Here is a 22,292-nt window from a genome sequence, read left to right on the forward strand (position 1 = left end):
ATACTGAAATGTTCCCATGCTTTTCTGATTTTGTTATAATATTGACATTTTACGATTTAGGGATATCACTGCCACCCAACCTGACAATGCCAATTAAGAATTTTTCCAATTGATTAATGTATCTCCAGAAAGAAAAAAGTTTTATCGGATTCGTGATCCCTTTGCTTTTGATATTTCTTCATGTTCTGAAAATACCATTCAGCAAAGGGAAGGTCTTATTGATCTGTCATCTGACGAAGCATTATGTGCTCTTTTCAAGACTACTTAGAAAAAAAATTTTGGCTTTCTCTTCGAGATGAGTATCCAGAATTATCGAAAATGGCAATACAAACATTGCTACCTTTTTGGTCTACATATTTGAGGGTGGTTTCTCAAAATTAACAGCTATAAAAACAAAAAAGCATTCCAGACTTGATCCAGAAGATGTCATGAGATTAGTAATTTTAAACATTCCACCAAATATTATCCAAGCTCATTGTCCTCAATTGTTTTGTTATTGTTCATTTTTTGTTTTGTAATTTTAATTGACCCCCAGGGGCTCACACCTGGGGAGTATGGGCTTAGCACACCCAGGGTACTGAGCTGGATATCATCATTCTTTCTTGGTGAAAGAAGAATGCTATCTCTCTCTCTCTCTGCAACTTTTTTTTTTTTTTTTTTGGCTGGTGCAGCAAAGCCTCAGGCTTCCTTGCACTATATGGTTAATAATAATAAAAATGATGTTTTTGCCATATTCAATTAAAATATTAAACAATTATTTTAATTGTGTAAATCGAAAAGGAAACTATTTTTTTATTCCTTTCTCAGTACTCGAATAAAATTTTCTACTACATAAATTTATAAAATGCCATTTTTCTTCTCTAAAAATCTGGTCATCCTTCCTCGGGGTTTACATTGAGGGGTTGCAAGCAAAATAAGTTTGTGCCACTGGTCTACACTCAAGGGAGAAAAAGCTTCCTCAACACACACTGGCTTGAGAACAACTTTCAAAAACAAATAACATTACTGAAATGCAATTTATGTTTAAAATAACAGACTATTTTAAGTTTATACATCTCAAGTAGCAGGTGATGTTGAATGTCTTCAGTTCATAGGCAATACGCTTTTATTATATCAAATGTTCAGGTTAACTTCTTTCCACAATGGAAATTAAATAGAACTGCTTCATTATTCAGAAGTCCTCAGATTTGCTAATGAAGACCACCATCTCATAAAATGACCAAATCTTGAAACAGGCTGTCATGGATGTGTCTAAAAGAATAGACAATCTATGATGCTTTATGGCTTAAAGTACTGTAGTTTCTTAAGCCAATGATGGCCAAGGAAGTTTGTTTCATCTTGTTTCACCATGGTCATTAAATCTTTCTGGCAAAAAAAGAGATGAAGCTATGTCCAGGACTAAATCTTGCAAAGCAATTTATACTTATGCTTTGACTGGCTAATCACAACACTAGCTGAAAAAAAAAATATAAAAAGTTCCACCAGCCTGCAAAAGGAGCTGAAGAAAGTATACCACAGAGGCTCAATATCACAAATAAAATTTAGTAATTAGCTAAGAAATCCTTTAAAAACTGTTACTGAAATTCAATCAATCAGAAGTCCTGAATCATGGTGGATCATATAAATTATACGTAAAATCAGCAATGTATCAAATTGTGAAATGCTCTACCTTAGTTCAGCTAAAATAAGGAAGAGCATTCCTCAGTTGCCAATCATAAAATATAGTAGAATGATGATTTCTACCACAGTTCAGAAATGATGGATATAGAACTGGTACTGGTAAGTTAGATCTAATACCCTTATGATATAACAAGTTTTTGTAATATATAAAGTGATATCTTTCTATATAAATGTACCAAATGAAACAAAATTTCTTGATTTCACACAATCACACACTATTGTCAAGAAATACACAATTCCAAAAAAGTAAGAAAAGCATCAACCACAGAATCTTCTTTGTGGCAGCTTTCTATAAAAGAAATAACTATGAAATGCCAAACTTTAAGGCATTTCATAGTTATTCATTCAATAATTCATTCACTAATCTGAAAATGTCCTTATTCAGCTATAAATTAATGGTCCAAAAACAGTGGGATCAGGAACAAGGTGATGCATTCTGACAGGACTGGCTTCTAAAACGATAGTCAAGATAATCACAAACATCAAATTACTGTTTTCACTGCTGCTTACAGTAATTAAGACATGATAAAACTGAACAAATTAGTCCCCAGACATGCACTCAAAAGCATACCATATTACTTTTAAAAAGATGTCTGATGGATATTGTCAGCATATGTGAACACTGTAAAGCAGGAAAAGATATGAGTTAAAGGGTGGAAACACTGATCACAAGTTAACACTGTAATATTATTGCCATTAAGTCTGTACATGTACCACAATCCTGATAAATGTTTTCAGTGTGTTTACAATCAGATGAAAGTGCTAAATTCTTACAAATCTGACTTACTTTATTTAAATTAACAGCAAGACAACCACGAGTATTAGAAATAGTGAAACCAGGATGATAATGCAATAGTATAAGAGATGTTAAGCTGTAGTAGAAGTATAAACTGTTTAATGGACAGGAAAGTTTTAAACCTATGAATAACAGAATGTATAATTCACACTGCATAGCCAAAGAAAAGTATCTTAACCAGCTTAACTGTTTTATGATACTCAGATATAAAATAAGTAATTTAATGTTAAATACAATTAATTCATTATGCCATTTTTGTGTGGAGAAACTACCTTTTTCATTGTTACCCAGATATCTAATATTTTAGAAAATTAAGGGTTTCTTTTATTTTTAAAACATTAAATCAATCTCAGAAACCACAGCATGAAACTCCTCATTCTCAGCAAGCTGCAATATTTTCAATAATTCATTCACTAATCTGGAGAAAATTTCATAATTTATCAGCATCAGCAAGCTTATTACATAGTGTTGAATGTATCGGTACAAAAAGCTGATTTTGATAGCACTCATTATTACAAGGCACCCAGCCAATATTATAAAAAACTTTTCCTTCATTTATGAATAATTTCATATTGATTTTCAACAGCCAGTTAGTTCATGAAAATAAAATTCCTTTCTTTATCTTCAATAATTATCAATTAAATCACTGGGTAAACAGATCTTACTTAAACTTAAATTAGTGAAAATTCAATAAAGTATGATACTAGTACAATTAGGGTAGTCTTTATTCATGAAAAAGTCCCTGGCACTGAGAAGACTAATATTTTTGGGGCAGTAAGTATTGAGGGAGGAGCAAGCACATGCAAAAAACAGTCTTGAACTGAACTCACTACCATATAACCAGCCAGCTTCATTTCTTAAACCCCTGCTTTTTTAATCAATTCTATTACATCATTATATGCATTTCCAAATAAACATTATAAAATACAGATTAGTCCATTCTATTTAGGAGTATATATATATATATATATATATATATATATATATATAAGGAAATTTTAAACTGGTTGTCAGTTCTCTTTACATTAATTATTTCATATAATATTCCAAAGTAAAAATTGGTGTTACCAAATAATACTTCTAAACCACTGCAAAAAAGAAATTCATATTCATTTTTTTCTCATATATTAATAAGAAAGCCTATCTCAACTTCAAATTTTACTACTGCATCACGACAAAAGAAATCCTAGGCATTTGCTTTCATTGCACATATGAAACAATTGAAGTAACATAATACATACAACCAATGAGCGTAACAAGACACATCACCTCTTGTTAAAAGACGAGATGTGATATCAGTTGCTAAACTGCTTCTGCTTTGCATGAGTACATGCATTAAGCTATGTTGCAGAAGGCAAGTTAGCACCCTTTCAGAATAAAAATTGGGTACCAAACATTGCCTGTGAACAAGACAAACAAGCAGTCACAGGCAGTTAACATTTAATTTTATAAGAACAAAAATAAGCAAAACTTAGTCCAACTTAAGCAGAAGTTAGTATAAATAAATAATAGAAATTTAAACTGTTTTCAAAGAAATCAAGCAGAAAGATTAATTTTTGTTTCGGATGCTCCTAAAATCAGTCCAATTATCAGATCCATAATTTAATAAAGAGAGCATTCAGGGTTCTACTTGTAAATCACGATTTATAAAAAAGACCTTATTTAGTTTTATCATTATGAATAATTAAGTGATTATTTATCATTATGCATTATTTATGTTAACCTCCATTTAATTTTGATAAATGTTTCCTGTTTTATTTCCTTTGGAAAAAGCAAAAAAACTCCAGCTGAAGAACTTGGCATACACACAAAAAAAAAAAAAAAAAAACTTAAGTATTTATATTTAAATTTAAAATATTTCATTATACTATATATATATATATATATATATTCCTTTATTGAGTGAGATGAAATTAATGATAATAATAAGGGCAAGTTAACCAGGGAAATTCACAATAAAGAAAAATAGCATAAAATCTCAAGTGTTAGATTATTTAACTTACACAACAGTTACCAAAATTATGCAATAAATCAAAAATCATTAGAAACTGTTTTCATCATATCATTTGTATAGGCTGAATGCAAAACTAGAAATCAGTTTACAACAATTACAGCCATTTCACGGCTGTTGATGAAAAAAAAGACCTTCAATCTAATGTGAAGTTTAAGAGTGGGTGCAGATATTACGTAACAACGGAGGAATTCTCCAATTCAAATTGGTCATATCAAGAAAATCTTAACCTATTTTCCACTGGGCCAACTTTATTGTGAATGGATACAGAATGAGAACAAAAACAAAATTAGCTCAGTATCTCCCTAGAAAATGGTCCAGACAATAGCTGTTATCATATGAAATAAATTAGTTAATATGAACTGCATTACATTTCAGGCATGTTAGGTTTTATTTCTTTAATTAATTGAATTTCTTTTTTGTGATTAACAGAAGTGTAAAGCAAATGATCTATTATTAATTGATTAACTAATAATATATAAACATAATTGTTTTTCATTTACAACATACTTCTCAATGTAATATTCACTTCATGTTTTGTAATATTTAAATCGACATTACGTGAAATGTAACGGTGATTTCAGGCTCTGTGATTTTATAAATTAAGCCATTACTATTTCTTCCGAAATTCTTGTATCTGGATTTATAAAAATCCAGACACATCAACAAGGTAAAATTATAATATAAAATAAAATGGTAAATACCAAATTCAGTAAATACTAACTAGCTTCAAATGAATTCAAGACAACTACAACTGATTCCAACTGTTATTGCATGCCCTCTCCATTTGAATCCAGGGATGCTGTCATAGATATGTTACTGAATTTTGACACAGGCCATTCTTTCAGAAAAGGGCAAAGATGACAGTGGGAAAATTTTCATAGCAACCAGGTATTAGCATTTTATCACCACTAGTACTCAAAACTGTCAGTTTTACTAACAAAGACTTAAACAGCAAAGTACAAAGATGCAGTGAAGCTCAAATATATTTCATGGTCTAGAACAGTGTTTCCTAAACTTTAGTCAAGTAACACTTTTCATCTTGCAATACATTTAGGGAACGCTTATATGAAACAGTTTATGTTCATCCTCACTTTGAAGTGAGGCAATAATGTTCATTTTCATCAACCACAGTTGCAATACTAGAAGTACCTGCTTCTACTTTTAAAGTTCTTTTTTTTCAACCACAAATCTATGGTTATTTATTTTAATATTTCGAAATACTGATAATTATCAAAAAAAAATTTATACAAGGAAGTGGAGTTTAGTTATGACATCAGTTTGCTTCTTGCTCTCCTTCAGGCTAAATCGCATACGAATGGCATATTAGATCACTACTTTTTTGTAATGTCATTATCTCTACACATGTCTTTATGCAAAAGCCTGCCAAAATAAAGTGTTCCATGATCTATTTGATTATTAGTCTATGCCAGTATATTAAAAACCAGAAAAAAAAATGTTAAAAATTATAATACAAAAGTAGTGTACGCTACAAATATGATAAATTTATTTTATTTCTTTAATTATTAATTATGATTTTTCACGGAACACAGATTGGGGAACGCTGGTCTAGAATGTGGTTTAGCAGCATACTTACATGCTAAGAATAACCATATCAATATGAGACACCTAACTACAGAAGTTGCTATAAGCTAACAAGTATCAAATTATATGACAAGCTGTGATCACATTAAATCAAGTAACCACAAATAGCTGCATGTATGAGATTTTTTCAGCATTATTTCCTTTCATACCCTTTTGTATTGTGCTCATTGTAATAAGTATCCTATATCATATAAATATTTTCAATATTTAGGGGACAAAATCAGACAACTCCAGTTTACATTTAAATGTAAATAGCTAAACATGAAAATACATTTACTCCTATTCAATAAATAGAAACATTAAAACTAGAAATTCTTTTAAGTTTCTTGCTGAAAAATGCCATTTTGTAGGAGAGAAACTCTTTTAGCACCAAGCTCTTGATTGTCACCCTACATATAGCCTGTGCAACTTCCCAGCTAGCCAAATTAAAAACAGAATTTGGTGTAAAAAACATATTCATTAAACAGACAAATAGTATGAATGAAGCCAATTCCAAATAATCAGGTAATCCTGCATGAATTTTAGACTCTTGATTCTGTTATAAAGTTTGCAGAAAAGAACTTGATAGAACTTTCAGACATAATAATAATGGAGCCCAAACAGGCTTCAATGGGTAATCCAATTTGGGCAAGATTATAGGTTATTTGAAGTTACTTTGTAATCATTATTCCATTCTTAGGAAACTTAACTAATTTTGTCTGTTTCTGTTTATTGCATGTATTTACATTTTTATAGCAATAAGGTTAATTATCAACCTATGCCACAGTTAACAAAAGAATCACTGTTTATAATTCTTGTTTAGAACTCTGGTTTGGTTGGGTTTTTTTTAGGAGCATTAGCAACTAAGGCCATATTGCTCCGGGGTATGCGGTGGCCATTCCCTGACCTTTCCGCATCCTCCGTATTTGGTGGTCACAGGCTTGAACCCTGGTCTAATCAAGAAGCGTGTGCTACGCACTGTTGCTCCTGCCCACCTGGCTACATTTAGAACAGCGTTTGTGCTCATTTTATTCTGACAGGAAAATATATATGTAAACTGCATATGCAATTTTGTCAGTTCTGTCTCTCATACAGACAAACAAAATGGTGGGGGAAGGACATCTCCAGTAGGGGGGAAAAAAAAAAATGTTTACTACAGTAAACTCTGTAAAATCCAGCACTCCTGGGAATTAAGAGGCCAGATTTTAAAATTAAGGATTTTAGAGAGGCAATACCTAGTGATTGCAGTTCGAGTAAATTTCAATGAATATTAAACACGAACAAATGAATTTATTTACATCTGTAAATATATCCATCAATGAGTTTTTGAAAGCTAAATTTAAATTGTATGGATAATGCTATAGTCTTAATTCTCACAGCAAACCTTTGGAATTAGTTGCCTAATGCAACTACTTTCAACAGACAGCTTTAGCTCTAATAATACAACTATAACATGGAAAACTGATTTCATAACCACATGATAGCTCAAACAACTTTATCTGCTTTGTTATGCATGTTATCACTAGAAACCTGATATCTGAAGTCTTTAGTCCTGAAACAGGTAATCATAGCAGTTTCATCTTTTAAACAAATGGCCAATTAAACTCAGTCATCTCTTTAAAAATAGTGCAAACCAGGGCAACTCACTGCAAAGGCAAGTTTGTTCTGCTGTGAAAATTAAGATCATTAAACAGAAACTTGGAGAACTGGCAAGAGGAGTCTGACAGAAGCACAGTCTGGTGGCGGGTATCGGTAAGATGCCTGAAACGTCATCTTAAATTGTATAGTGATTTAGGCTGTTAGCTTAATAAACTATATTATTAATTTCACATGATATATAAGTGGCATTAATTATAGTAATAATCTTAAAACCATTGCATTATCAATGCAGTTTAAAGTCTACTGATGAAGGTAAAAATATGTATATATGAAATGACAAGATATTCCTGCAAGGGTCAGTCTTTTTTGCATGGATTCTTAAAGACAAATGCAATCATTTATGAATTCCAGATTACTTTCTTAATATTTCCATATTGTAAACTGTGCTTGATTTTAAAGTGCCAATTTTACAAAGTTCATGGTACTGCCAAATTTAGTTATTTCAGTATTTAGTTATTGACACCCAGTGGCATCACTACCATCCTGAAAGAGATGGTAAATATGGCCAGGCATGTATCAATACTAACAATTTGTAATCCAGATTATGTCAATAACTGATCATCTGTTTCGACATACAGGAACAGCACTAAAGCAGCTTTTAAAATGTTAAGTGGATAATTAACCCCAATAATGCAATGCAGTCAAGGAGAGGAAAATAAGAGCCAGCCTGAAACTAAGGAAACAAAATCTTAAAATTCGTTTTTAGCAAACTAATTCCCTGAAAGCATAAATGCCTAAAAATAACCTTTACACCAATGGTTCAACCTTTTTTGTACAAAATACTCCCTTTCAAAAAAATAAATAAATACCCTTCCCAGCATCACTATTTTTGACACATACAATTCAGTTGTTGGCATACCCCTAAGGATATGCACAGCAGTGGTTGAGACATGCTATACATTGTCTAATTTAACTTCTGACAACTTATCTGTATAGATGGACGTGCTATGTTGAGTCAATTTAGTTTAGTGACATAAGCACTGGGAAAGCAAATATGAAGATAGGAGTTTGTTATAGGCCTAATGACTCTGATCAGTACAAGGAACAATTATACAGAGAAATAAAGTGGGCAAGTAAATCAGAGTATTTTATAATGGGGGATTTTAACTTCCCAGATATAGACTGGAACTTGTGGGTTGATCACTTGCAACATTAGCAATGCTTTTGTGGATTTATTGGATGATTGTTTTCTACAGCAGCATGTTGGAGATGCAACAAGAGGGAGAACACTCTTGATTTGATTATCAGCAGTGATTATTCATGCATTAATAATTTACAGATAAAGGAACCACTAGGAGGCAATGATCACAGTGTACTGATATGGGATTAACTTAAAGATGTAACTACTATCAGGGGTAAAGGGAACGGTTTTTGCTTTTGTAAAGGTGACTACAGTAGTCTCAGATTTTTTAGGTTCTATACAGTGAGACCAACTGATGTTACCAAGAGAAAATTCTAAATGGGAAGCATTCAAGGAAGTTCCTAGGCTTTTTGTTACAACTAAGAAATACTGCTCTAGGTTTAGGTCCAAATAGATGTCAGCTGAACTAACGATATTCGTTGCAGAGAAGAATATTGTATGGGACGCACATAAATTGTCAGGCGACACAGAAGCCTATGGTAGATACAAGATAGTCTGCAATCAAGTCACAAAGGAGGTTAGGCAAGCAAACACAGATAATGAAAAATCTTCAGCAAAGGATGCAAAAACTTCTTTACTTATATAAACTCAAAGGAAGGTGATGATTCAGATTGGTCCACTTGATTGTATCAAGTGGACCAATTTGATTTCAATGGTTTGATTGTAGATGATCATTTTCAGATATCTGCCAAACTAAATGAGTATTTTGCATCTACATTCACACATTAGGAGTTATCAAGGAGGAGAGGGCCAGATGTTTATCAAACTCTAAGAGGGAGTTAAATGATTTTGTAATAACTGAGAGCAAAGTGGAAGAGAAAATGTTGAAGTTAAACATAAGGCATCTGGGATCTATCTATTATATTAAAGTGGCAAAAGAAGTAAGCAAACCCTTAGCCATACTTATGAGTATCCTTGGACTCGGGGGAAGTCCCCACAGATTGGAGATGTGCAAATGTATCTCCAATTAATAAAGGGAGATCAAAGGGTGACATAACTAATGACCTGTTAGTTTTACTTCTGTTCCAGAAAAATAATGGAGTAACTGGTTAAAGCAGCATTGCAAGATCATCTAGACAAGACAGCATTAATAATTCAGGCACAGCATGGGTTTCTCTAGGGGAAGTCTTGTCTGACCAATTTGACTGGATACTATGATGTGGTCACAAAGGAACTGGATGCAAAAAATAATTTTGATATCATATACTTGGATTTCAGGAAAGCTTTTGATATTGTTGCACATGGAAGACTACTGTACAAATTGGGGCAGTATGGCATTAAGGGCAAGTTGCTACAATGGATAAAAGGATGGTTGAGTGGGAGAAGACAGTCGCAATCAATGGAAACTGCTCGAAGTAGACTAATGTTAATAAGTGGTGTCCCTCAAGATTCGGTGTGGAGCCCATTGTAGTTTTATAGGTACCGTATTTCCCCATGCATAAGATGCACCTTTTTTTGAAAAATTTGGGGTCTAAAAACTGGGTGCGTCTTATACAGTGGTTGTAGATTTTTTTTTTTTACTTGCATTTCCCGCTTTTTCGCACTTGTCTTTGCACTCATTGTTTCGCACTTGTTACCAGCAGGGCTTTTTTTGTGACGGTACACAACGGCGTAACTATATTAGGTTACATTTTGCCACGTTCTGCCCAGAAAAGATTTTCGTACAGTGCTGAATTCAAGTTAAAAGTGATCCAGTTTGCAAAAGTGAATGGAAATTGTGCTGCTGAACGTAAGTTTGGTCTTCCTCCAACTGAGAAAACAATCCGAGACTGGCTACAGAAGAAGAAACCCTACTGAAAAGGCCATGAGAGGCAAGTCAGCAAAATGGCCTGATTTAGAGAGGGAATTGAAGAGCAAAGGGCAAATGGAATTCCAGTGTCCACAAAGATGGTTCAGCATGAGGTAAAGAGAATTGATGATGAAAAAGAAGTTACTGATTTCAAAGGAGGACACAATTGGTGCTTCAGGTTCATGAAACGGAATGGACTAAGCATGCGTACATGCACCAGACTTGCCCAAAAGCTGCCTGAAAGCTATGAGCAGAAGGTCCTTGAATTTCATTGTTTTTCTCATTCAATGTCAGAAGACTCATCAGTTTGAGTTGGGACAGATTGCAAATATGGACAAAGTCACTCCCCCTTCAATTTGATGTCCCAAGTAACAGAAATGTTGAACAGAAGGGGGTGAAAACTGTAACTGTGAAGACAAGTGGACATGAAAAGAGCCATTATTTTTTATTTTTTTGTTAGTTGTTGGCACATCAGTTTCTATGGCCATATTGCACCTCCCAAAGTTTTTGCATTTTACTGTGATCCAAGCCTGAGGCTAGAATCGAACCCACGGCCTTTGGGTTGCCAGGCAGGCACTTTACTTACCTGGCTAGCCTGGTCTGCGAAAAAATCCATTATACAGTTGTTCTAGCTTGTTGCGACGGAACCAAGCTGGCTCCTATGCTGATTTTCAAAGGCAAAACAATGCCAAAAGAAGACATTCCTCGAGGAGTGATTGTCCACGTTCATGACAAGGGTTGGATGGATCAGGATGGGATGAAGATCTGGTTTGAGAAAGTTTGGAGCAGGAGACCAGGTGGGCTCTTATGCAAGCCTGCCCTATTGATGCTTGATCAGTTCAGGGCACATATAACAAAAAATACAAAGAAGATTGCTGCAGAGCAAAAAACAAAACTTGCCATCATACCTGGAGGCTTGACCTCCCAGCTCCAACCACTTGATGTCAGTATTAACAAACCATTCAAAGCTGCCATGAGAGACGAATGGAACCAATGGATGAAGTCTTCTGGGGACAATTTGACACCAGCAGGAAGAGTGAAGAAACCAACTATAGGAGAAGTTTGTACCTCGGTGAAAAGATCCTGGGATAACATCAAGATTGAGATCGTTGTCAAGTCATTTAAGAAGTGTGGCATTTCAAATGCCATAGATGGAACTGAGGACGAGGCAATATATGAAGACAGTGATTCATCATCAGACACAGATGAGGATAAGTTAATAGATGGGAGCTTTGACAATGATGAGTTGTATGAATTTTATGATGAATAAAACAAATAACTTTATGTAATACATTTTTTTTTTCAAATTTTGGGCCCTAAAATTAAGGTGCGTCTTATACATGGGGAAATACGGTATATCAAGCTTAATGTCAAAGTTTGCAGATGATACAAAAGGTTGGCAGGGTTGTTAATAATAGTAATGACAGTGTGCTGCTGCAACAGGATCTGGAAAAGTTGGGCAGAGAAGTGGAAACTTAAGCTTAACACTGACAAATGCAAAGTACTGCATATGGGTAGCAGTAACCCCAGAGAAACGTATCAAGTGGGTGGTGTTACACTCAGGGTAGTGGAGAATGAAAGAGTCCTGGGTGTAATTGTGCAGTCAGATATGAAGTTTTCTGAGCAGTGCACAAAGGTTGCCAGAGTAGGTCAGTCTTGTCAATGATATACAGGAATTTTGCAAACAGGGATAAGGAGGTGATTAACCCCTCCTTATCCCTGTGGCCTGACCATTGCCTTGTATAAGGCAATGGTCAGGCCACACCTTGAGTACTGCATACAGGTCTGGAAGTCTCATATTAGAAAGGATGTAGAGTTGCTAGAACGACTACAGAGAAAGGCAACAAGACCGGTAAAGGGAACAAAGGAGTGCTCTTTTGAAGAAAGTTCTGCAAATTGCAGCTTCTGGAGATGAGACACCTGCAAGGCGATATGACTGAGGTATACGACTTGAATGGATTGTGCAGGCTCAGCACTGATGGGATTCTTCCTCTTGCCCAAATTAATCACCTGAGGGGACATAAATTAAAATTGAAGGAAGAAGGTTGTAGAACAGAGGTTCGGATGTTTGCCTTTAGCCAGTGGATAACTGATTGCTGGAACAAACTTCCATCTGCTATTGTGGAAGTTGATAGCTTAAATAAATTCAAGGCAGAACTAAACAAACATTTGGTACAAATGAATTAGTGAAATGGAAAGGGTTTTTTTTTTTTTTGGCTGATGTATAAGCTTGCTTTCTTTCATCATGTGCCTCTACTAATACTAATATTTTTTGATTTCCTAGGTGGATATTCTAGTTTTTCAACCAGCAACTCACCCTACCCCCCTTGTGCGAAACCAGCTAACTGGATGCCAGTATGACAAAGTACTACAAAATCCTTATGGTTTGAAAGTTTTTGAAGATTCGAACCATTTCAGTTTCCAAACACTTGACAAAACTAGCAGAACACACAGAAAACTTAGTATAACTAAGCAAGACAAAATTTGATATGCTGGCATTCCCCAGAATGACGACGACATGAGAAGACGGTGAGAAACTTCGGACAGGTATAAGGGATGTTTATAGGGATCATATCAGAATTACCAAAAAGGTCACATTATAGAAGTTGACACAAGATGCTTGAAAACATGGTCACATGACACCACTATGGCATATAATCCAATCCAACGGTTAAACAGACCTGGCAGCAGTGACCCATGCTCGACATAAGGGTGTAACATTCTGTGCAAAATGGGAAGGTTTTTTTTTTTTGGCTGATGCTGTATAAGCTTGCTTTCTTGCATCATGTGCTTCTACTAAATGCTCACTTTCCATTAATGTTCAATTTCTTCTAGTCATTTTTGATGCTATACATCAATATAACTGAAAAATTATTCTATTTACATACTTCCACCTGGCAGAACATAAAATAAAACAAATTTACATATTACACTTGGTTTTATACTTAATGATACCTAACTAAACCGATGAGCCAAAACATTATGACCAGCAAGTCGTTATGCAAATTGAAGCAACTGCAGGTGAACTGAAGCACGTGTGTGGATTGGGACACAGTATAAAAAAACCTGTTACTGTGCTCCATTATTCAGCGTTACTCTTGTTCTTCAAGATGGGAAAGGCAGCAGACTTAAGCAAGTTTGACAAAGGCCAAATTATAATGGCCAGACGACTGGGTCAGAGCATATCCGAAACGGCATGGCTGGTGGGGTGCTCACTGTCAGCCGTGGTTAGTACCTACCACAAAGTGGCCCGAGGAGGGGGAAAGCAAAAAACCACCAGCAAGGTGTTGAACGACCACGGCTCGATGCTTGAGGTGAGTTAAGGCTCTCCCAGATGGCACGTGGCAACAGAAGGGAGACTGTGGCACAACTCGCCAGTAATTAGAATACTGGTGACAGCAGTAATGTGCCACAACACACAGTACATCGAACACTGCTAAAAATGGGCTGAACACTGCTAAAAAAAAAAGTAGCCATAGGCCACTCCAAGTGCCCATGCTAACCACGGTTCACCACAACAGCACCTACAATGGGCACGCGAGCATCAAAACTGGACCTTGAGTGATTAGAAGAAGGTTGTCTGGTCCAATGAACCACATTTCCTGTAGCACTACTATGTGGGCGGCCGGGTATGTGTGTGTGGTATACCTGGGAAGGTGATGCCGCCTGGATGCACCGTGGGACGAAAACAAGTCAGTGGCGGCAGTGTTATGCTTTGGGAGATGTCCTGTTGGGATACCCTGTGTCCAGTAATCCAGGTGCCAGGCACTCTGAAGTCTACCACCTACCTAAAAATCATGCTGACAAGGTACACCCTTTCGTGGCAACGGTCTTCCCCTCCGGCTGTGCTGTATTTCAGCAGGATAATGCGCCATGCCACACCACAGGGATTGTTAGTGACTGGTTCGCAGAACATGAGGAAGACTTCCAGGCATCATTTGCCTTGCCTACAAATTCCACAGACATCCCATTGAGCATCTGTGATTTGTCACAGATGCTTGAACCAAGCTGAGAGTAGGAGTGTGTTACAGGCCTAATAACTGATGACTACAATGAACAACTGTACAGGGAAATAGAGTGGGCCAGTAAATCAGATTGTCTTATAATGGGGGATTTTAACTTCCCATATATAGACTGGAACTTGTGGTTTGGTCACTCGCACACTAGAAAAAAATTTTGTGGATGAGCATTTTCAACAGTAGCATGTTCCGAGAGGCAACCAGAAGGAGTAATACCCTTGATCTGATTATCAGCAAGGTGCAACTACCATCAGGGGTAAAGAGAAGGGTTTTTGCTTTCGTAAAAGGTGACTACAGTGGTGTCAGAGATTTTTTAAATTCTATACAGTGGGGCCAACTAATGTTACTATCAGCAAATTCTGAATGGGATGCATTCAAGGAATTAATTATGGCAGCTACTAGGCTTTTCATACCAACTAAGAAATACTGTTCAAGGTTTAGGCCTAAACAGATGTCCAAATGAGATCGTGGCAGAGAAGAAAAATGCATGGGACACAAATTATCAGGAGAGACAGATGCCTACAGTAGATATAAGATAGTCTGTAATCAAGTTACAAAGGACATTAGGCAAGCAAAAGGCAGATTACTAGAAATCTTTGGCAACAATGCAAAGAAACACAATGAAGACTTCTTTCTTATGTAAGCTCAAGAAGGAAGGGGATGAATCAGATTCGTCCACTTGATATTGATGGTTCGATTGTTGATGAACTTGCTAAGGTAGCTGACAAACTGAATGAACATTCTGCATCTACATTCACACGAGATCTGCAGGGAATTGCAGACCATAAGCTTATCAAACTCTGACATGGAGCTAAATGATTGTAAATCGTATGTATAGCTTAGCTTAATTTTCGGCACTCATCTCAAATTAAGCTAAGCTATACATACGATCTAGTTATTACATTACAGCACATAAGGACTCCTTAAAAATCAAGAGCTAAATGATTTTGTAATAACTGAGAGCAAAGTGCAGAAGAAATTGCACATAAGAAAGGCACCTGGGGTGGATGGGATCTATCCAGTTAAATTAAAGGAAGCAACAAAGGAAATAAGCAAACCCTTAGCCATAATCATGAAAGCTTCCTTGGAGTAAGGGGAGGTCTCCATGGACTGGAGATGGGTAAATGTAGCCACAATTCACAAAGTGTGACAAGTAATTAGATCTGTTAGTCTAACTTCTCTTCCATGGAAAAAAATGGAATCACTGGTTAAGGAAGCAATGCAGGATCACCTAGACAAGACTGTAGTTATAGTTCGGACACAGCATTGGTTTGTTAAGGGAAACTCTTGTCTGACAAATCTGACTAGATATTATGATATGGTCACAAAGCAAGTAGATGCAAAAAATTTTGATATAACAGGATGGTTAAGTGGGAGAAGACAGTGGCTATCAATGGACACTGCTCTTCGTGGACTAATGTTATTAGTGGAATCCCCCAGAGTTGTTTTCGGTATTTATCAATGATACTGATGAAGGTATATCAGGGTTAATGTCTAAGTTTGCAGACAATACAAAGGTTGGCAGGGTTGTTAATGACAGTAACGATAATATGCTACTGCAACAGGATCAGGAAAAGTTGAGCAGATGGGCTGAGAGGTAACAACTAAAGTTTAACATTGACAAATGTTAAGTACTGCATATGGGTAGCAGTAACTCCAGACTAACATATCAACTGGGTGGTAGAAAATGAAAAGGACTTTGGGAGTAACTGTGCAGCAGACAGGCTGCAAGAGTAGCTCATGGTTATTTGTTTTTTTTTTTTTAGGACCATTAGCAACTAAGGCCATATTGCTCCAGGGTTATGCAGTGGTCATTCCCTGACGTTTCCGCATCCTCCGTATTTGGTGGTCACAGGCTCGAACCCCAGTCTAATCAAGAAGCATGTGCTACTCACTGCTGTTCCTGCCCACCTGCCTATGGAGGTGCCAGTAGCTCAGTGTCTTGTCAATGATATACAGGTATTTCACTAGCAGAGATAAGGGGGTGATTGCCCCTTGTACAAGGCAATGGTCAGGCCAAACCGTGAGTACTGTATACAGGTGTGGAGGCCTCATTTTAGGAAATGATGTAGAGCTGCTGGAACAAGTACAGAGCAGGGCAACGAGATTGGTGAGTGGAACAAAGGGTTGGTGTACCAAGAAAGGCTTAAGTTCTGCAAATTGCAGTTTCTGCAGACTAGGCACCTGTGAGGTGATCTAATCAAGGTGTACAAGGCCTTGAATGGTTTGAGCAGCAGGTAAAAGCTCAATTGCTAATGGTATTCTACCTCTTGCTCAGATCACTCACCTGAGGGGACATAAATTTAAATTGAAGAATGCCAATTGCAGAATAGATGTGCAGAAATTCACCTTTAGCCAGCATGTGGTTGATAGTTGGAACAAACTTCCACCTGTTATAGTGGATGTCAACAACTTAAAAAAAAGTTCAAGGCAGAACTAAAGCATTGGAGTGAATGGATGGGTAAAATTGAAATTTTTTTTTCCCCGCTTATGCTAAATAAGCTTGCTTTCTTGCATCATATGCCCCTACTAATGCTAAATGCCCTCTTTTGATGTGTATGCGTGTGTCGTATGGGTGTTTATTGGACACAAGATTCTATAGTGCACCTGCCCTCTTTTGAATGGAGTCTAGAAGCCTGAGAGAGGTTATGGTGGCACGATCCCCAATGTGGAGGCCTCATGATAGCCCAGCGGTCAGGAACACTGTATGATTGCTTTCTATAGCAGCATGTAGGCATGGTTCACTCAGAGCGAGTACTACTTTACTGACTCTGAGTGGACGGATCATGGTTTGAGCTAGTGATTATTAAATATGATTAACGATTGTATTTAAGATTTATTGTAAACTCCTCTGATCTAGTGGTTGTGCCAGAGTATAAACAAGAACATTCTACTGCAGGATGGATTTGAGAATTGCAAAGAGAATAGCTATTAAGAACAAAAGTAATTCTAAGAGCAAAAGAGAAAAACCCAATTTTTCAGATGCAGACAAAGCAGCAACATTTGTGATGTGTTTCTCTGTAGCCAAGCGGTCAGGAGCAGGAGTGCAGTAAGCACACTCTCTGAACAGACTGGGGTTAAAGCCCCTGACTGCTAAATACAGTCAATTTGCCAACCAACAATAAACCAGCAGGGCAGATTATGGTCCATTTCCTTCAATATGAATTGTTGAGGAGGCATCCATCTTGCAGTGGATTGATAATGGCTGCAGTTCATTTTTTTTTATGCTAAGAGAGATTACAAGTCAGGGTAATTCCTAACAGACATATGTGATCGTGTCCAGACATCTGAATATATTGAAAGATAAGCATAGACGCCTTTTTGAAAGATACACGACAAGAGTCAGTTTTAGGATTGAAATTAAATAAGTTATCTTTGCCTCATTGGAGAATTACTGGAGATCACCACTATACGAATTGGTGGTGGATACTGAAGTTGTACATGGCAAGGTTTCTCAAGTTGGAATGGAATGTGCTAACATTGGCATCTAAAATCAATGGTGTACTTATGAAACAAACAAACCTATTTCACTGGAGGGGAAGGCAGTCAATTCTATATATAAAGAGAAGGGCACATTAAATGGACATCAGGATATGCATAATGGTTGACCCCCCTTTCGTAAAAAGAAATCTGTTTACACTTGGTTTACAAATACATAAGTGCCAACCTTCTCGATTGCAAGAAAACAGAAGTCAAAATCAAAATGGCAACATGCCTCATTAACAACAAATCTGCATATGAACAGAAATATGACAAGAGGTCTAGGTGGAATTCTACACCTAAAGTCAGAAACAGACTGGGTAGTAGTAGTAGTAGTAGTGGCACTTGATGCAAGAAAGCAAGTGTAGGAGCTTATGCAGCATCAGCCAAAAAAAAAAATAAATAAATAAATAAAAAAAAATAAAAAAATCACACCATACCCTCCAAATGCCTGTCCAGTTCCTCCTTAAATTTATTTAACCTATCAACTTCCACAACGACAGATGGAAGTTTGTTCCAGCAATTAACCACCCGCTGGCTAAAGGCAAATTTCCGCACATCTATTCTACATCTATCCTTTCTTAATTTGAATTATGTCCCCGTAGATTCGTATTCTGAACAAGTGGGAGGATCCCATCAGAATTCAGCGTGCTCAACCCATTCAAGGCCTTATAGACCTCAATCAGATCACCGCGCAGGTGCCTAGTCTCCAGCCACTGCAATTTGCAGAACTTAAGCCTCTCTTGGTAAGAGGATCCCTTCATTCCCCTCACCAATCGTGTTGCTCTTCTCTGTACACGCTCAAGCAAATCTACATCCTTCCTAAAATGAGGCCTCCAGACCTGTACGCAGTACTCAAGGCGTGGCCTGACCATTGCCTTATACAGAGGGACAATCACCTCCTTTTCCCTGCTAGCAAAATTCCTATATATCATTGACAAAACCCCATGACCTGCCCTAGCAGCCTGTCTACATTGCTCAGAAAACTTCATATCTGACTGCACAATTACTCCCAGGTCTTTTTCATTTTCTACCACCTTAAGTGTAGTACCACACAGTTGGTACGTTTCTCTGGGGTTACTTCTACCCATATGCAGTACTTTGCATTTGTCAAGGTTAAACTTCAGTTGCCACTTCTTAGCCCATCTGCCCAAATTATCTAGATCCTGTTGCAGTAGCACACTGCCATTACTGTCATTAACAACCCTGCCAACCTTCGTGTCATCTGCAAACTTCGACATTAAGCCTGATATACCTTCATCAATATCATTGATAAATATACAAAACAACAGTGGACCCAACACCGAACCCTGTGGGACTCCACTAATAACATTAGTCCACGAAGAGCAGCACCCACTGATTACCACCCTCTGTCTTCTCCCACTTAACCATCCTTTTATCCATTGTAGCAACTTACCCTTAATACCATTCTGCTCCAATTTGTACAGTAGTCTTCCATGCGCAACAGTGTCAAAAGCTTTCCTGAAATCCAAGTATATGATATCAAAATTATTTTTTGCATCCAGTTCCTTTGTGACCACATCATAATAACCAATCAAATTTGTCAGACAAGACTTTCCCTTAACAAACCCATGCTGTGTCTGAATTATTGCTGCAGTCTTGTCTAGATGATCCTGCAATGCATCTTTAACCAGTGACTCCATTATTTTACCCGGAACAGAAGTTAAACTAACTGGTCTGTAATTACTCGTGTCACCCTTCGAACCTCCTTTGTGAATTGGGGATACATTTGCACATCTCCAGTCCGTGGGAACCTCCCCTGAATCCAAGGATGCTCTCATAATTATGGCTAAGGGTTTGCTTAGTTGCTTTGCCGCCTCCTTTAATATAACTGGATAGATCCCATCCACCCCAGGTGCCTTTCTTATGTTTAACTTCAACAATTTCTCCTCCACTTTGCTCTCAGTTATTACAAAATCATTAAGCACACTGCTACAATTTGATAACCTTCTTCCATTTTCAAACTGTAATAATTCCTCACGTGTGAATGTAGATGCAAAATACTCATTCAGTTTGTTTGCTATCTGAGCAGGATCATCAACAGTCGAACCATCGATGTCAAGTGGACCAATCATATTCATCCCCTTCCTTTTAGAGTTTATATAAGTAAAGAAATCCTTGCTGTTTTTCTTAGCATCTTTTGCCAAAGATTTCTCGTAATCCGCCTTTGCCTGCCGAACCTCCTTTGTGACCTGATTACAGACTAGCTTATATCTGCTACAGGCTTCTGCGTCGCCTGGGTAGGTACCTTCAAATTGCAACACCCTGTGTATGCACTTATTTCTACAATCTAATTGTGGAAATGATGACATCAAGTTATAGAGTTTGATGCCATGATGCCTTTTAAAATAAAATCTAAGAATGGATTTCAAAATAAAAATCCATTCTTAGTGATCAGTTTAACCTTTGTGAATGGTTAATCTTTTATGATCCATCTGTGAGCCAACTAAAAATAACTTAGCAAGAAAACCGCATTGAAACACACCAGAGGGAGGAAAAAACAAAACACTTTACATCGCTTTCAATCTGTAATAGCTTCACAACTGATGACAGTCGTAGCTGACTAATGCTTTTTCAACGTGGGCAGCAATGTGCGAATACTGCAGCCTTCTGCACAATGCCCACTCAATACAAACTGCAGTGAATGCGATATTGATAAATGATCCTAATAACTTTAATACATAACAGTGCATTTAGCTTTTCAATGTATAAGTAATGTCAACGTCGGTAATATTCAGCAATAGCTGATTTCATACCAGAATTATCCAGTTCTAGCTTCTAATGCAGGTTGTGTAAGCCTAACAAAACCTTGTCGTCAGCTTGCTTGCACCACAAGCAGAAATTGCCTTAAGCTAAATTTTATCTGTTAATACCATAAGGCGCATTCATTTACAATTGTGCATATACCAATTTTATTTTCATATTTTAAAGTAGTAAGACAGCGAAGTAAAACAGAAAGGCACAATAAATAAAGCATAAGGTAGGAATCAAGCAAAAATGAGTCATGCGTAGTAAATATATGAAATATTCTGACTTCTGCATATACAATACATACAAGCGCTACGGTTATCCTGAAAATGTAATCACAGGCACATACTCCATGAAATCCGTGCAATACTTCTATATCCACGCGTGAAATTTAAGCATTTAATTTTTTTCTTCAGTACTGCACTCCATCGTGTCTGTAATAATGGCCGATAACACGAAGTCAGTGCACTTACAGTACATGTACATCAAAATCAAATACAGCATGTTATTTTCTTACCTGATGAGAAGCTTCCCACCCGTTAATCTTATCTTTACTTATTGGCGGAATGGTGGAAGTTTTAAGTTACACAAAGTGAAGAAAAGGGAGCCAGGGCTGTTACTAATATCGTATTTGTCCGTAGAACTAGCAAAATTCACCATGCAAAAAGGCAACAACAACGGCCTCCAGTTCACTTATATTCGGAGAGGAATACTCTCACACCAGTCACGTGTGACGTCATATGGAGTACAGCCTAATAACCTGATTGGTTACTCACCTAATGTTTTCAAAGAAGTGAGCAATAACCCTTTTACAGTAGATTACGATTCTTAAAATTGTCTACATTGAGTAATTAAGGTTTCTTTAGTGAAGGAAATCTTGTTTTTTCTTTTATATTTTTTCTCAACAAACGTTAAGAGAGACTCAATAACGAGAACTTTTCTTTGAAGATACGTTACGTACTTCAAATGCGTGATGAAAGTAACTGATTAATGAACAGCTGTTATAAAACTTTTCACATTCCTTGTGTTAAATTTTGTTCATTTATATCAATTAATAATCACTTTGCATTACACTGCTTTACGAAAAAGAAGCTGCCCAAAATAAAAACCTAACTTCCGCGATAACTGATCACAACTTAGTCGTATTTATCACCAGTTAAGTTGTGCTGGGTTACAGACACCACCGGCTGGCGAAACAGCTTTGCCTGTTAAAAAATAATAATAAATAAAATAGTAATAATATATAATAGTTTATTACGCCAATAAACTTTACTTTCATTATTAGTTCATCAAACTCCATTACTTCACTCATTCTCAAAACATGGACGAAATAATGTTGCCATGTGCACTAAATTCCAACACGC

General features: G+C 36.6%; 1 protein-coding gene across 1 annotated transcript in view; it reads right to left on the reverse strand.

Moving 5' to 3' along the window:
* The window catches only part of LOC150087545 (ornithine decarboxylase-like), a 94,532-nt gene extending 72,915 nt beyond the window's left edge, over positions 1-21,617 (reverse strand). Inside the window, exon 1 of the mRNA XM_090371249.1 lies at positions 21,446-21,617. The gene's annotated coding sequence lies outside the window, so the exon portion shown is untranslated. The remainder of the gene's footprint in view (positions 1-21,445) is intronic.
* Between the last annotated feature and the right edge of the window lie 675 nt (positions 21,618-22,292).

Source organism: Mastigoproctus giganteus, chromosome 4 (genome assembly GCF_048544385.1).
Source record: "Mastigoproctus giganteus isolate SK-2022 chromosome 4, ASM4854438v1, whole genome shotgun sequence".
NCBI classification, from domain to species: Eukaryota; Metazoa; Arthropoda; class Arachnida; order Uropygi; family Thelyphonidae; genus Mastigoproctus; species Mastigoproctus giganteus.